Source organism: Crocodylus siamensis, chromosome 8 (assembly GCF_052110815.1).
Source record: "Crocodylus siamensis isolate JL-2025a chromosome 8, ASM5211081v1, whole genome shotgun sequence".
Lineage (NCBI taxonomy): Eukaryota > Metazoa > Chordata > Crocodylia > Crocodylidae > Crocodylus > Crocodylus siamensis.
In genome coordinates, this window is record NC_143402.1 from 36545527 (window position 1) to 36561401 (window position 15875).

A 15875-nucleotide genomic window follows, 5' to 3' on the forward strand; every position below is an offset into this window, starting at 1 on the left:
GGAGTGGGTTCATCAGAATCACGATCATTCCTACAGTTGGTCAATTCATTATTGCATTCTTAAATTTAAGTGGCATATTTAATAAGAATTTTTCTTAGAAGCATTGGGGGTAGAAGTATGAAAATTCTCAGAATGGCTTCAGAGAGCTACTGTAATTAAAATGTCCACAGTATCACATGTATTCAGTGTTCCCCACAGAGCTTCCTGCAGCCCCCACCTTGTCTGGGCCCAGGCCATTCTAGGGCATTTCAATGCCAGCCTGCTGGAGGATGTGGGCTTCAGGGAGCAATGGGCAGCTTTCTTCTTGGCTCAGAGATAGTAGGATGTGGGGAAGGTGAGCATCTGGCTTTTTTGCGACAGCTATACTAGGCGGCACAGCCGGCAGAGGGAGGTGGTCTGGGAGCAGCTTGAGTGGGACATGCTAGAGTTGAAGAGGCACCTTGCCACTGACCCCACCGACCTGTTCCTCTGCAGATAGTGTCAGGAGAGGTGTGAAGAGCTTTTTTCTCTGGACAACCACTGCGACCGTGGTGCATTTGTCCCCTCATGTGTCCAGCTCCTTTGGGAGATGCACCACAGCTCCCACTTCTTCTGTGTTCTGGAGAGAAGGTGGGGGGGGACAAGAAGTACCTCACTTGCCTTCTAGTAGGTAATGGCACCCCCCTCATGGATGCAGGTGAGATGTGCCAGTGCGTGAAGGCATTCTATGAAGGCTATTTCAGGTGGGTGGCAAACTGGCTTAGAGACTGCACCCAGAGAGTGGTGGTGGATGAGTCATTTTCAACCTGGAAGGAGGTTGGCAGTTGTATCCCACAGGGTTTTGCTCCTTGGATTGATGTTATTTAATATCTTCATTAGCCATTTGGATGAGGGTGTGGAAGAGTACCATGTCCAAGTTCACAGATGACACCAAGTTATGGGGCAAAGTTAACACACCAGAGGGCAGGGAGCGGATACAGGCTGATCTGGACAAGTTGGAGCAATGGGCAGAATGAAACAGGATGCAATTCAACAAAGACAAATGCAAGGTACTCCAGCTAGGGAGGGGGAATCCCCAGAACACCTATAGGTTGGGGGATGACCTCCTCAGGAGCTCAGCAGCTGAAAGGGATCTTGGAGTCATGGTTGACTCCAAAATGAACATGAACCGGCAGTGTAAGAAAGCCATAACAAAGACAATGACATCTTATCATGCATTAGCAGATGCATGACAAACAGATTGAGGGAGGTGATGGTCCCCTTATATGCGGCATTGGTCAGGCCACAGTTAGAGTACTGTGTCCAGTTCTGGGTGCTGCACTTCAAGAGGGATGTGGAGAATCTGGACAGGGTCCAGATGAGGGCCATTCATATTAGTGGCCTCCATGCAGGACCCCATGAGGGGAGGTTGAGGGATTGGGATCTCTTCAGCCATCTGAGGGGAGACCTTGTAGCAGCCTATAAGTTTATCAAGGGAGGACAACAGAGTTGGAGATGCATTATTTACCAGGGCACCCCTAGGAGTAACTAGGAATAATGGGTACAAACTGTTGGAGAGTAGATTCAGGTTAGACATTAGGAAGAAATTTTTCACAGTAAGGGTGGCTAGAATCTGGAATGGGCTGCAAAGAGATGTGGTGCTATCACCTAACTTGGAGGTCTTCAAGAGGATGCTAGATAGGCACTGGCTGGGGTCATGTGACCTTGGTCCTTTTCCTGTCTGGGGCAGGGGGTCAGACACAATGATCCTTCGGGGTCCCTTCTGACTCTACAATCTATGAATGTCACTGAGGCTGTGGTCCATGCTGACCAGATGTACACAGTGCCCGGATGTTCCATCTTCAACAACCTGTAGCTTGTTTGGGACCTCCTGCAACCTCTGTTGTGGGGGCAGGCAAGATTCCAGCTGTGCTAGGGGAACTCGCTTGGCCAGACCTCCCTTGGAGGGGATCACAAGCCCCCTCCCCCACCATCAGGGACCCATGGAAAGGGCAGTGGGAAAAGCTCCTCTTCAGCCTCCTTCACAGCTGGGGGTGGGAAGGGTGAGGGCCCTGCCCTCAAGCCTAAACCACTGGTGCCTGAGGGGAACAGGTGCGCTGCATCAGCTAGCACACTCACTCAGCCTATCTCTGGCTCTAGCTCAGGCCCCACCAAGATGAACCCCCAAGCTGTGGAACCACGGTTATGCACAGGCAGCTGTGGGGTGACCTGAAGCTATGGCCCTTCCAGCTTGGTTGGTGGGGCCTCCTTTTCAACAGGCATGGGGTGAAGTGCAAACTATGCAAGTGGGATAAACCTGCACTTTGAGACCTTGGTGCAGGCCCTGGCTCAGGTAGGGGGGCCCCCTCCTGCTTTCATGGCAAGGGGTCTTTTTCCTTGCCTCAGAGGCTGCCACACAAAAGGCAATGGAGAGGGGGTTCATGGTGGAGGGTGAGTATATCCCCTTTAAGCACCTAGAAGAGCTGGGGACCAGAGTGGTCCTCAGCTCCATCCCACTCTATATTCCCAATTGGGAGTGGTCCTCAGCTCCCCCAACTCCAAACCCTGGGGAGGGTTTTCTCAGTGGGGTGCTGAGACCCTGGCCTCTGCCATGTGTGCTCATTCTGCCACCAGGTCATGATCCACATGGCGGTGGGAGCACGGATGGCATGCAAGGGGTGCCTTGCAATTCCATTTCAGGGACCCTGGTGAGGGTGTTCTATACAATGGGGTATGTGTGGTGCTTTTGGTGCCATGCCGCAGAGCACTTGTGTCATGAGTGCCCCATGGGACAGACAGGGAGGGCATGTGTTGGTCCCACTAGCAAGAATGGTGCTCCAGCCACTGGTGCCTCTCTCCCTCGGTCCCTTGTGGCACCTGACCACAACTCCTCATCCTTCTGTGGGCTTAGGGCACCCTGTCCCCCCAACCAAGCTTGGCCAATTCCTGAGGAGGGGAGCAGCAGCTGAGGGGAGAGATGGAGCAGGAGCCCCTAACCATGCCCCTGCTGTAATGGTGCCACCCTCCCAACCTTCAACTTCTATTGGAACCTGTCCCTCTGAGGACCACCCCATGGCTGAGTAGGTGCAGGTCTCCTGCAGACACAAAGCCAAGAAGAAGGCCGGTGTGCAGCTGGAGCCATCTGACATGGAGGACTGCCCTCACCCTCCCAAGAACATCACATGGGGGAAGGAAGTGGCCCAGCTTCCAGGCCCTGCCTAGCTGTGCCTTACACCCCACCCCCAGGAACAGTCAAATGGGTGATCCCAGTAGAGGAGGCTTCATGGCTGCCAGATAGTCCCAAACAGGAACCCATGGGAGAAGCCCATCAGTTGACCCAACTGGAAAGAGGAAGGCGCCGAGGTCGGCTTGACCCAACTGGAAAGAGGAAAATGCCCTTCTAATGATTCCCATCACAAGAGATAATTATAAATAACAGAAAAAAATATGTTATATAATGTTGACTAATCTCATTGCGCACCTAACTAAGCATATGTAGAAGAAACCATATAAATATGGAAGTTAAAAATTCCTCTGGGTACCTCTCAGTCCTTAAGACGGGAGTCTACCCTTCTGCAGAAGCAATAAATTTTCTACTGGCACTCCTGTGTCTCTTGACTTATATTATCATGGCTAGTGCCCATGATGCAAGACCAAGTTGTCCTTTCCGGTTTGGACAACTAACTCAATTTTGCTAATACAATCCACTGGCCATGGTCTAGCCCCTGAGACCATGGGCACCAAGGCCTTGGTCTGGGCTTACCCAATGGAAGGTCCAGCAGTGGCACCCTTCCCTTTTGACAGTCTTGGGAGATGGGGACCCTGGGACTCACCTCAGTGAGCCCTGAGGAAGGAGGTCCAATTTTCCCAGGGCCCTGAGGCAAATGCTGATGCCACCCTGGTGCCTGATGGGTCCCCCACTCCCAGAAAGATCTCACTACCAGCCTTCCCCATTGTCCCACACCAGAGGGCACTGACATGGGGTCCCCAACCATCAAGCACTGGTGCCTGAGTCCACTGAACCCCGGAGATGGATGCCTGAGAACCAGCAGGCTCCATGCAGCTTGCAGACTTCTTGGTCCCAGTGGTACCCAGGGGTGAGCTACTTGCTTTTCTTTACTGCGAGTACAATGGTGGTCTGCGAGCAAGGTGCAGCTTACCTTGGACTGCTGGGAAGATTTTAACAGCATCTTCACCACTCCATGGGCACTGGCTGGGAAAGACAAAAGGCCCAAGAGCTGTAATGCCTGGATTTATAGGCAGACCTGCAGCTTCGTTGACTCCCCCTACACTTATGGGAGGATGCTGCTCCAGCAGTGAACTGACAGGCCCCACACTGGGCACTGAGGTCCATGAGGCCCTGCTGCACAGTTCAACTGAACTTCACTCCCCACCCTTTTTAATTTTGGGTGCCCCATCAAGTCCCATGACCTCCTAGTACACCTCCTTCTACCCCCAGCCAAGTGGCCCTGTATGTGGTGCACTTATTGTCCCAAGAATCTATAGTTTCATAGTTCCATAGTTTCTAGGGTCAGAAGGGACCTGAGTAGATCATCTAGTCCAACCCACTGCCATGGCAGGAAAGAGTACTGGGGTCAAACGACCCCAGCAAGGTGTTCATCTAACCTCCTCTTAAAAATGCCCAGGGTAGGAGCCTGTTGTTCTGTTTATCCATTAGCCCCTATGCAAAGCGGCTACTAGTTTGCCAGGTGGGCCTTAGAGCCCACATTAAGTGAATAGACAAATAGACAGGAATGCCTGGGGCCTAGGGAAATGGTATCTGGGGACACTACACCTTGTGCCAGCTGGACTGATGAAGCAGCCCTGAGAATTCCCTGTACCCTTTACCCACTGCAGCAGTCTGGCAGTGGTGGGTGCTGCCTGGCTGTGACCTGCTGCTGACTGTGACAGAATGTAGCCCCAAGGCTGCACACCTGCCAGACCTGGATGGGGAATGCATTGACATTAGAGGCATCTGCACCTCTGGGCCAGCTGCCATTAGGCTGTGACAGCCCAGTTGGCCTTTATGCAGCACTAGTGCCATGTATGCCACCGCCCGGACATCTGGGCAGCTATCACCCAGAAGATGCTCTCAGGGTGGTGGTCTGCTTTGAATGGTCAAAGCATGTCCTCCTGGCTCAAAGTGGGCAGGAGGTCAGCAACCTTCAGCTGGGTCTGGGGTGCCAGCTCTGAGCAGGCTCCTTTGCCTGGATCCTGCCACTTGCCTCACTAGTAGGAATTCTGGTGGTCTCTATCTGAAAGCTGAAAAATCCCTGATAAAAAAATCCCGAAGTAAATCTGTAAAATACCCTGAAACTCATGTTCCTCCACAATTAAAACAAAATACTACAATATATACAGAGATAGAGAGCGAGAGGGAGAGACATAAAGGGTACAGAGAGCCAAAGATCAGGTGGGCAATGTTTTATTGATATATCCACAGTGTTAAAGCAATTTGGAAGCCTACCAGTGTCTCCATCATCATAATAAAATGATTTCTAAATATCTATATGTTTTGCTGTTTGCCTTTGGTTTTCTTACCATAGAGCAGTTACAACTCCCCCGACCCCTTCACTAACCAGAATGTGGGGACAGCTGCACCTGCAGCCACAGCTCCTGCCAGCAGTTCTCATCCTGTCTGGCAGCTGGGCACACAGGGTGTGTGCTGGAGGGATGTGGGGTTTGCAGGAAGGGGGTTAGAAGAGGAGTGGGGGGATGTATGGGGTGTGGGGGTAGGTGTGTGTGGATAGTGGGAGGACTGTGGGGGGCTGCTCAGGAAGGATGGGTCTTCTGCCCCCCACAGGGCACAAGCCCACCCACAGCTCATGAACTGCCCCTCCATAGAGCTACAGCCCCCCACAGAGGCTACAGCTCCCCCCAAACAGTGGCCACAAGGCCCCCATAGGGCATACCACCCTCCTCTGCAGGGCATGTGTGCCCTACCCCCACTTGCTCCCCAGATTGCTGCCCCACTTGGCTTCATCCCCCGCCACTTCCTGCAGCCCCCCTGCTGGCTGCCTCACCCAGCCCCAGTCTCCCGGCACTTTAAAAAAAACCACTCACTGGCAGTAGCAATGGCTGTTGGGGTCACTGGGCCACCTGGCCAGTAAGCAGGGGGTGGGGCATACTGGAGGAGGGGAGAGGGGATGACAGGGTGAACCCCCACTGGCCCCCAGTCACTCCCTGAGCACCCAAATCACTGCCCCAATTGCCCCAATTGACCTGCCTGCCCTCTGAACTGCCTCATTGCTTCCCACCCAGCCCAAGCATCCTGGCAAAAAAAAAAAAAAGAAGCATCCTGCAGCTGCTGTATGGGTATAACAGGGGAGCCTGCTCCAGGCTGATCTCACTGTGGCCTGCCCACTTGTTTCTGGGCTAACTGCCCACCTTCTTTCCTGCCATGCCCTGTTGTTAATTAGTTCATTGATGTAATTAAGCGGGAGGCCACCCATTTCCTACCCCAATGCCAGGGGGTGCTATCTGCGGCTCCCTACACCGTAGCCCAAGCCTCACAGATGGCATCTCAAAGTTATCATCATCACTGGCCCCCACACTGGGCCCCAGAATCCTCCTAATTGAACCCCACCTGGATTCCTCTCTTCAGGCGGTCTCATTCACCTTCATACTAGGCAGCATAGCTCCCTGAACTGCTTCCCCTTCAGGTGTGGTTCCCCCGGGACCTTTGGATCACTAGCCCTGGCCCCCCTCCAGGCCATTTGGAACTCCAGGCCCTTGGCTCTTGGGCGTTCCCAGCAGGGTGCAGTTTTAGGTCATGCTCAGGACCAGGAGCCTCCTGACCATCCCCTACAGCTCCTCCCTTACCTCCAGATGATACCAGCAGCCCTCCAGTCAGGCAATGTTGTTGCCTGACTTCCAGAAGCAGAACTGCCCTGTTTACATAGGAAGCCCTATATTCAAAATGGCTGTCCTCATCAGGCACCTGGCAGCTGCCAGCTCCAGGCCCTTAAAGTGGCAGGCACAAACAGTGCCCTGTCACAATGGGTCACAGTGGGGACTAGCCTCGGCTGCCTGGCACCCACACTGCCACCACCCTATTGTGCCAGTGTGGCCCAGGTTGGCAGGGCACTGTGAGGCTCCGTGCACTGTTGGGCAGCTGAGGCTTCTTCAGCTGTCTCCTGGGGCCTGGCATCACTCAGCCTGAGTGGTCCCAGCTTTCTAACAATGTTCAGAGCCACGTAGTGCCCTGCTGACCTGGGCCACACCTGTGTGATGTGGCAGTGCAGGCTTCAGACAGTGAGGGCTGGTCCCTGCTGCCCCCTGCTGTGTGGGGGGACCCTGCCAAGAGGCCCCAGTGAACCCTACAGCAGCTGATGCTGCCATTGACTGTGGGGTTTTTTTGTTCTGTTCTGTTTTTGTTTTTATTGCTGGGATGTAGGGGGCCCAAGAGGCAGGTGGAGGACGGGCAGAGCATGGTAGTGATCCAGAAGGCTTGGGGATTGGGCGGGGAATGGGCCTGGTGGGGGTTCCCCCATGGTCCCCTCTGCCCTCCTCTAGCCTCCCTACTCCCTACTTACGAGCCCAGGCCCAGCTCCCTGCGACTGGCACAATGCCTGCCCTGAACTGTCAGGTAGTGTGCTTCAGCATCGGGGTGAGGGCAAGCCATAGAGACACTCCGGCTGAGTATCAGAGTGTCTCTGTGGAGGATTGAGCCTCTGGTTGACCCATTTTTTGTGCCTGGGTTATTTTTTGACCTTTGGATATCCAAGGGTCTAATTTTGGCCTTGCGGGGAATGTTTTTTTGTTCCTACGTAAGCCTGTTGCAGCATCTCAAAGGGCTTTGAGATGCTGCAAGAGGCACATGAGTGCTCATCTGGATGCATCGTATATGTCTATCTGGTACTCCTCTTTGAATAAGTGCAAAACAAATCAATTTGCAATCCACTGACACATTAGGAATTTTAAATGATTTATTTTCTTTAGTTCATAGGGGTTTATACTTGTGAATTTGAAAGGGAAATTACATCTTTGAATTTTTGGTATCTCCAGCTTGTAAAATATTTATTCTACCAGAAGGAGGGACCTAATCCATGATCCCTTGAACTCTGGATCTCAACGTCTTAAGAAGTCACAGTTAACTATGTCCTTACCCCAGACAAGGGTTTACCTTGTTGATTTAAAGGAACTCAGATTTTCTTATAAAAAGAAATCCCTATAGGTTTCTTATGCAAAGTGAGAATCTTTTTATTAGAGATGACCAGTTGTACAAAAATACTGCTTAGTATTATTGACAGGCTCTGCAGGCTTGGGAAGAAAAATGGTCCATTGTTTGCGTGGTCTTGCAGGAGCTTCTGCTGTACAGAGGTTAGAGTTTGTGGAATCTGCAGCCCTTAAGTATTAACCATTCAACAACATGGTGATATTTTTAATCTGTTCTAGATCTATGATCCTACAAGACTACTCCAAGCATTGCTATAATACAGAAGAAACAAGCTAACTTACAAATAAGACTCAAACTAAAAAGAAAGTCCTTATAGGTACTTGACAGTGCCTTAACTTCTCACCCCTTTTGCAGAGGTTTCTGATTTCTACAGCTGTGAGCCCATTTTTCATTTAGAGTTTTTAAGGCTGCTTGTCTTTTTAATACAATGGTCATCTTAATATCTTAATAAAACAAAAATTGAATTTTATGCACCGCTGGGCATGACATGACTTTTGATAGCATATGTAAGATGCAAAAAACCTGTGGGAAAATTCTATTCAATTTAGCTTCCACTTGAACACTTGAAAGGAATTCAGTCTTGATGGTATTGAAAAAAAAGGTGGGAACTGGGGGAAGGTGGAGATCACCAATTTGATCCTAATTAAAAAATCTGATAAAAATGTTAGAAAGCCAGGTGGCAAAGTCTATTCCTCAGCATTATGCTGGGACAGAGATGGGATTTATTTAGCCATTGACATTCTGCAAGGGTAGACTGATCATATCTGAGGGGAAACCAAAGGATTTCTTTAACTGTTAAACCTTGCATTTATAAATATAGTGTACCTGAGCGAAAAGAGAAATGTAATTCTTTTACTTTCCCTCAAGTTCTCAGACAATGTGGTCTTCTAGAACATTGTTCTTCCAAAACTCACAAATTGAGCTACTACTTCAAGCTTAAATATGCCCACAGAGCTGCCAACATAATAATTTTCTGAAGACCCAGCGGTAAAGTCAAAGTTGAGCTATAGGTGCTCAAGTGCAGAGAAACTTGTAAGCACTCATGTAAGTGTTCATATCTCTAAGCATGTGAGTAGTTTTAACCCTAAATCTGATCTCATCACTAGGCCCTGTAGCATTTGGAGTTGAATCTCCCTCAGTTTCTTCTGTCAGAGCTCTTTAAGTATGTATAGAATACTTAAGCATTGTGCAAGACAGTGAGTGACTTTTTAGCTTGGTGATTAGTTTGCTGTGCCAGGAGGTGAGACACCTGGGTTTCAGTTCCTGTTCCTACCCTAGTGAATGTTTGACTATACAAATTGGAAATGTGTTACTGAGAGAGATTGAGAGTGTCTTACCCAAGAGTCATCTAAAGCAACAGTTTTCAATCTTTTCAGACTCAAGGCATCCATTTATAGCTTTTGTGAAATAAGTGGTACTTCATTAAAAAATTTAATTTATTATAGTGCTTACCTCCTTGAAGAAGTGCCCCAGGTAGTGGGGATGAGCAAGCAGCCAGGCAGGGAAGAGCCTAAGCCTGTGCTTAACTCTTTCCCACTTTGTGGTACCCTTCACATGATCTGGCAGCAACCTGTTTGAGAATCATTTGTCTAAAGCTTGGTAGCTGTGGGACTCTCCTGGTAGTTGGTCGGGGGGAACTCTCCCCCTTTAAAAAGTAGAGGGATTTGATTATGTCTCCTGTTCTATAGGGGTGAGTGTAATAACTACTTGGTTATTGGGTAAAGGGGAATGACAAACACTACTACCAGCTTTCCTTCTCTGGTAGTTTTTTGTGACCCTCTCTCCTTTTGCTTTGTTTTCTAGTGCCTGAAACAGTTGCTTTTGGTCAAATAGCCATTTCATGTCTATTTTTTTTCTACTCTGAGAGAAAAAAAAACCACATTTTAAATTTAATTTGATCTGACACCATTTAATTTTTTGGCCTTGGTCTAATCTTTATCATAGAGCTTTTCAAATCATCACTTTTTCCAGAGTATGTGATAATCCCTGGGTACAGAACTAATTTGAGAGTATAAAGCATCAACACTTTCTTCTTGCAAAGACAAATTGTGAGAATATTCATGACAAGTTCTGGCTGTCAGTATAGGAAAGTAACACAACGTTACAATTGTTACCTTTTCTGCAAGATGACAGTTGCAGTAACTGGAACTGTCTTCAGGATTATTTCTAGGAGATGTTTTCTAACACGACTTGAATACTCAAGCACAACTGAATCCACCCCCAATTTTTAGAAATGTAATTTAAATACTTTGGTCACCTTTCTGAGGTGTCTCTTCTCTGTCATTAAGACTATAGGAATCTTTGTTAAAAGTTAAAGTGGTCAACATCTATATATTGTGGAATATGACCAATCTTATAGTCACAATGTGCAATGTTTCTAATTGCCCAGTTTACCAAAAGCCAGCCCTTATTCATGAGTCAGTCTTCACCCGCCTAAAACCATGCTTATGGATCCAGAAAACAACTTCAGAAGTGAACATGTGGGTGGTAGGAGTAGCTGTTTACTATCTATCCACTGTAACTGATTGAAGTCCAAAGCAATGTGTCCTGCTCTAACCTGTTACTATATGGCTTCAATCCAAATTTAGTTATTGAACTACTTGCTCTGTCCTGCAGGGCTATCAGAACTACCAGATTCAGATGAAACTTGAAGGGGTAGTAGCTGATGCTGAGGGCATGAAGCCTGCCAAGTTTCAAGGTAACAGGGGTTTCTGGGAAACTGCACCTCAAATCCTGAAACCAAATTCATGTCATGTGTATGCAGTTTCCCAGAAACCCCTGCACCTATCTCCTTGAAGCTTGACAGGCTATGTGGCCTCAGCAAGAGCTACCAGTTTTCCAGTTTTCACTCTGCTGTGGCTTAACACACGCGTGACATGAGTTTTGCTTGTCAGCAGCCTGAGGTGCAGTTTCCCAGAAATCCCTGCATCTGTATCCTTGAAACTTGGCAAGATTTGTGGCCTAAGAAGGGGACACCATCCCTGCAGTTTTCACCACACTGATGTAAAAATCACGGTTCGTTTCTTTGGAGGCTCATGAATATTAATGATCCTTCAGGCACACATTGTTGGTGATACAAAAGGTATATATTTGCAAATAGGGTCAGAGAGAGAAGACAAAAGATCAAACTCTCTCTGCCCGCGGGGCACACTCCCCAGCAGGCTTTTATCCCCTCTCTCCTGAGCACATGTACAGAAGCAGGAACTCTTACAACTCATTTCCGGTTCATACAAACATATATGAAATGACGTCACGTCATACATCGCATGTGTATTATAATTAACTACTTAAGTATGCGGGGCGGATAGGCTTATATGTATTAGTTAATTGCACTTGCTCAGAAAGTACTTTAGGTTACAAAAAGTTCAAACTCAAGGACAAGATGGCTATTACTCTTATCTGCATGAGAACGCTAAGGAGTATAAGCTTTACTGTAGCAAAGAGATAGTAAATTTGCAAAACAAAGAGAGAGTGATACCTTAATACAAAGAGCCCTTAGTGTCCTCCCCTCCAACCCCCTCCTTCCCATACCAGGGAGACAGGGAGAGCTGGCAGCTGCGCTGTTCTAACAACACTATTGATGAGAGCTGGCAGCTGCGCTGTTCTAACAACACTATTGATAATGCATTTTCGATAATATTTCTAACAACACTGTGGTGTAACACACACGTGTGACATAAGCTTTGCTTTCAGGAATTTTAGGTGAAGTTTCCCAGAAACCCCTGCACCTATCACCTTGATGTTTGGCAGCTTCATGCCATCAGCAGCAGATACCACCCCTGCAAGTTTCATCTGAATCAGCCAAAACACAACAAAGTTATAGATATTTCATTGATTTCCCATCATATCCTGTTTCGTGTTGTCTAGTGCAGTTCATGCACAGTCCTTTAAAGCAGAACTGTTTGCTAGCAAGTCACAAGCAGCTTCAATAACAGTTTTTCAGTTTCAGAATCAACCTAAGGTGGTAGGGGGAACCATAGTTGTCTTATTTATATGCTCTTAAAGGATCTGAAATTGGTCTTTTTGCCTGTATGTTCACAGCATAAACTTTTAAAGACTAAGTTTGGGCTTGGCTCAAAGGCTACTTATTTGTTTTATTCAATTTCAAAGTAGTGTTTTAATAATGCAGTTTATTCTATCAATACTCTGGTTTCTCTACATACACCCTGAGCACTCAGTGTAACGCCTTGAGTAGGCACCGTGAGTACAACACCACCCCCTAGGTCAGGGTCCCCCAACTCTCCTGCCACGACTCATTGATATATGAAGAGAAGGAAGGGCGTCAGTGGTGTTCTCTTCCCCTGTAGACACAATGACAGGATACTCACAAGTGTGCCGCAGTGTTCCTCGGGGCTCCGCCTCCTCTACACCCCATCCACTTGCCAACCGCTCGGGTATGCCTCTCATTGCCCTGATGATCTACATTGGCCTCTTAACTATGGGGCATTGGCTTCAGTAATCCAGCCTGCTGCTGGGATGTTGATAAACTTGGAACCTCAGTCCCTGGTCTCAAGGGTCTGAGCCACAGGCATCTGACATCCTCCATCATGAGGGATACCTCTGGAATGGTTTAATACTGAGGGGCTAAGGATTCCCCATCCCCAGCCTGATGCCAGACACTGCTCCCGCTCCTTTCCTGTGGGGCCCTCAGGGTTTTTAAATTTTTCATGGTGGCAGCAACAGGAAGCAGCCACTTGAAGAATCAGTGAAATGCTGGCTCGTGCAGCTCCTGCTCTGCCCCGACCCATCCAGACGGTAAGTTTCCTGGGGTGTCGGGTACTCTCTCTCCCCCTCTGGGAATGCTGGGGTTTGTCTCTGGTGTCCTCAGCACCTGTGGGGGCTTCACGCCACCACACTCAGACAAAGCTAGCTCTCCTTTAAAGCAGAACTGTTTGCTAGCAAGTCACAAGCAGCTTCAATAACAGTTTTTCAGTTTCAGAATCAGGAATAGGACCCCTGCTAAATGGGCAGAAACAATTGGTGACGGACAGAGGGGACAAGGCTGAACTCCTCAACGAGTTCTTCGCCTCAGTGTTCCTAAGCGAGAGGCATGACAAGTCTCTCACTGGGAGTGTAGGGAGGCAGCAGCAAGGCACCAGACTTCCATGCGTGGACCCTGAGGTGGTGCAGGGTCACTTGGAGGAACTGGATGCCTTTAAGTCGGCAGGCCCGGATGAGCTCCATCCGAGGGTACTGAAGGCACTGGCTGACATCATTGCAGAGCCACTGGCGGGAATATTTGAACGCTCGTGGCGCACGGGTCAAGTCCCGGAGGACTGGAAAAGGGCCAATGTGGTTCCCATTTTCAAGAAGGGGAGGAAGGAGGACCCGGGTAACTATAGGCTAGTCAGTCTCACCTCCATCCTTGGCAAAATCTTTGAGAAAATCATCAAGGCTCACATTTATGAGAGCCCGGCAGGACAAATTATGCTGAGGGGAAACCAGCACGGGTTCGTGGCAGGTAGATCGTGCCTGACCAATCTAGTCTCTTTTTATGACCAGGTCACAAAACGCCTCGACGCAGGAGGAGGGGTGGATGTCGTATACTTGGACTTCAGGAAGGCCTTTGATACGGTATCCCACCCCATACTGGTGAACAAGTTAAGGGGCTGTGACTTGGATGACTGCACAGTCCGGTGGGTGGAGAATTGGCTGGAGGGTCGCACCCAGAGAGTTGTGGTGGATGGGTCGGTTTCGACCTGGAAGAGTGTGGGCAGTGGGGTCCCGCAGGGCTCGGTGCTTGGACCGATACTCTTTAATGTCTTCATCAGCGACTTGGACGAGGGGGTGAAATGTACTCTGTCCAAGTTTGCAGATGACACTAAGCTATGGGGCGAAGTGGACACGCCGGAGGGCAGGGAGCAGCTGCAAGCAGACCTGGACAGGTTAGACAAGTGGGCAGAAAACAACAGAATGCAGTTCAACAAGGAGAAATGCAAAGTGGTGCATCTAGGGAGGAAAAATGTCCAGCACACCTACAGCCTAGGAAATGACCTGCTGGGTGGCACGGAAGTGGAAAGGGATCTTGGAGTCCTAGTGGACTCCAAGATGAACATGAGTCGGCAGTGTGACGAAACCATCAGAAAAGCCAATGGCACTTTATCGTGCATCAGCAGATGCATGACAAATAGGTCCAAGGAGGTGATACTTCCCCTCTATCGGGCGCTGGTCAGACCGCAGCTGGAGTACTGCGTGCAATTCTGGGTGCCGCACTTCAAGAAGGATGCGGATAATCTGGAGAGGGTCCAGAGAAGGGCCACTCGTATGGTTAAGGGCCTGCAGGCCAGGCCCTACGAGGAGAGATTAGAGAAACTGGACCTTTTCAGCCTCCGCAAGAGAAGGTTGAGAGGCGACCTGGTGGCTGCCTAGAAGTTCGTCAGGGGGGCACAGAAGGGAATTGGTGAGTATTTATTCACCAAGGCGCCCCCGGGGGTTACAAGAAATAATGGCCACAAGCTAGAGGAGAGCAGATTTAGATTGGATATTAGGAGGAACTTCTTCACAGTTCGAGTGGCCAAGGTCTGGAACGGGCTCCCAAGGGAGGTGGTGCTCTCCCCTACCCTGGGGGTATTCAAGAGAAGGTTGGATGTGTATCTAGCTGGGGTAATGTAGGCCCAGCACTCTTTCCTGCTTATGCAGGGGGTCGGACTCGATGATCTATTGAGGTCCCTTCCGACCCTAGCATCTATGAATCTATGAATCTATGAGTGGTAGATGATTACACAGGGCACAGCTTGTGATAATTATTGAATGATCTCCTTTTGCCTCCCACCTTTAGTTGTTGTGTAGTATTGCTGTAGTTTAATATACCATTCTGTGTGTGAATATAATAAGAATGTTGTTGGCACTATAAAGAGTCATCTTAATGAGTACCCTTTTAAAACTGTGTTTTCCCCCTCTACCTGTCACTTTCAGACTTCAAATAACAGTTTATTGCTTCCCCAAATTTTCCTGCTGTGACATTTTTACATATCGTAGGATTTAGCTTTTATGCACTGATTTTATGTAGAAGACTGAAATTAATACCTAGTGTCTATGAATACAATTTTCCATATATACTGCCTACTGCAATATAGTTCAATAAAGTTCTTTGTACATGGTTAGGTTCAATTTTATTTTCTCATTAATACAACATTCTGAAAACTGTTTTAGAGCCTTCAATCTGTATTTTGCTATACAAATAGTATGATAATTTTCCTAATGAAAACAGCTAACACGCTTTTTATTTCTTGAGTTGAAATTGTAGTAATAAGTCCTTTTTGGAGTGTTCAGCTCTCATTTTAGCATTCAGGTTTTTTTTTAAAATTGGTATAGTTGCTTTATTCTTGTTATTCTACATGCACTAGTTTATAGTGTCTTACCTCTGTTTTTCTTGATGCTGTAGTTAAGGCTGTTTTATAAAACAACTGGGTCTGCAAACCTCTTGGTTCTGTCTGTGCAGACCTCATTACTAGATCAAAGCCTAAGCCCTTTGGGTCCCAATTCTGCAGGCTGCAGAACTGTGTGGGAAGATTCCTTCAGAGTTTCACTGGAGTCACAGGTTTCTTATTAGAAAAGTGTTCATCCTGAAGTGGACTGCAAAAGCTAAGTGTAAAGACAGGTTACAGGGGTGGGCAAATGAAAATAGGATGGGATTCAATACTGACAAGTGCAGGATCCTGCACTTGGGCAGTAGGAACCAGCAGCATACCTATAGGCTGGGGAACACCCTTCTTGAAAGCACAGTGGCAGAAAGAGA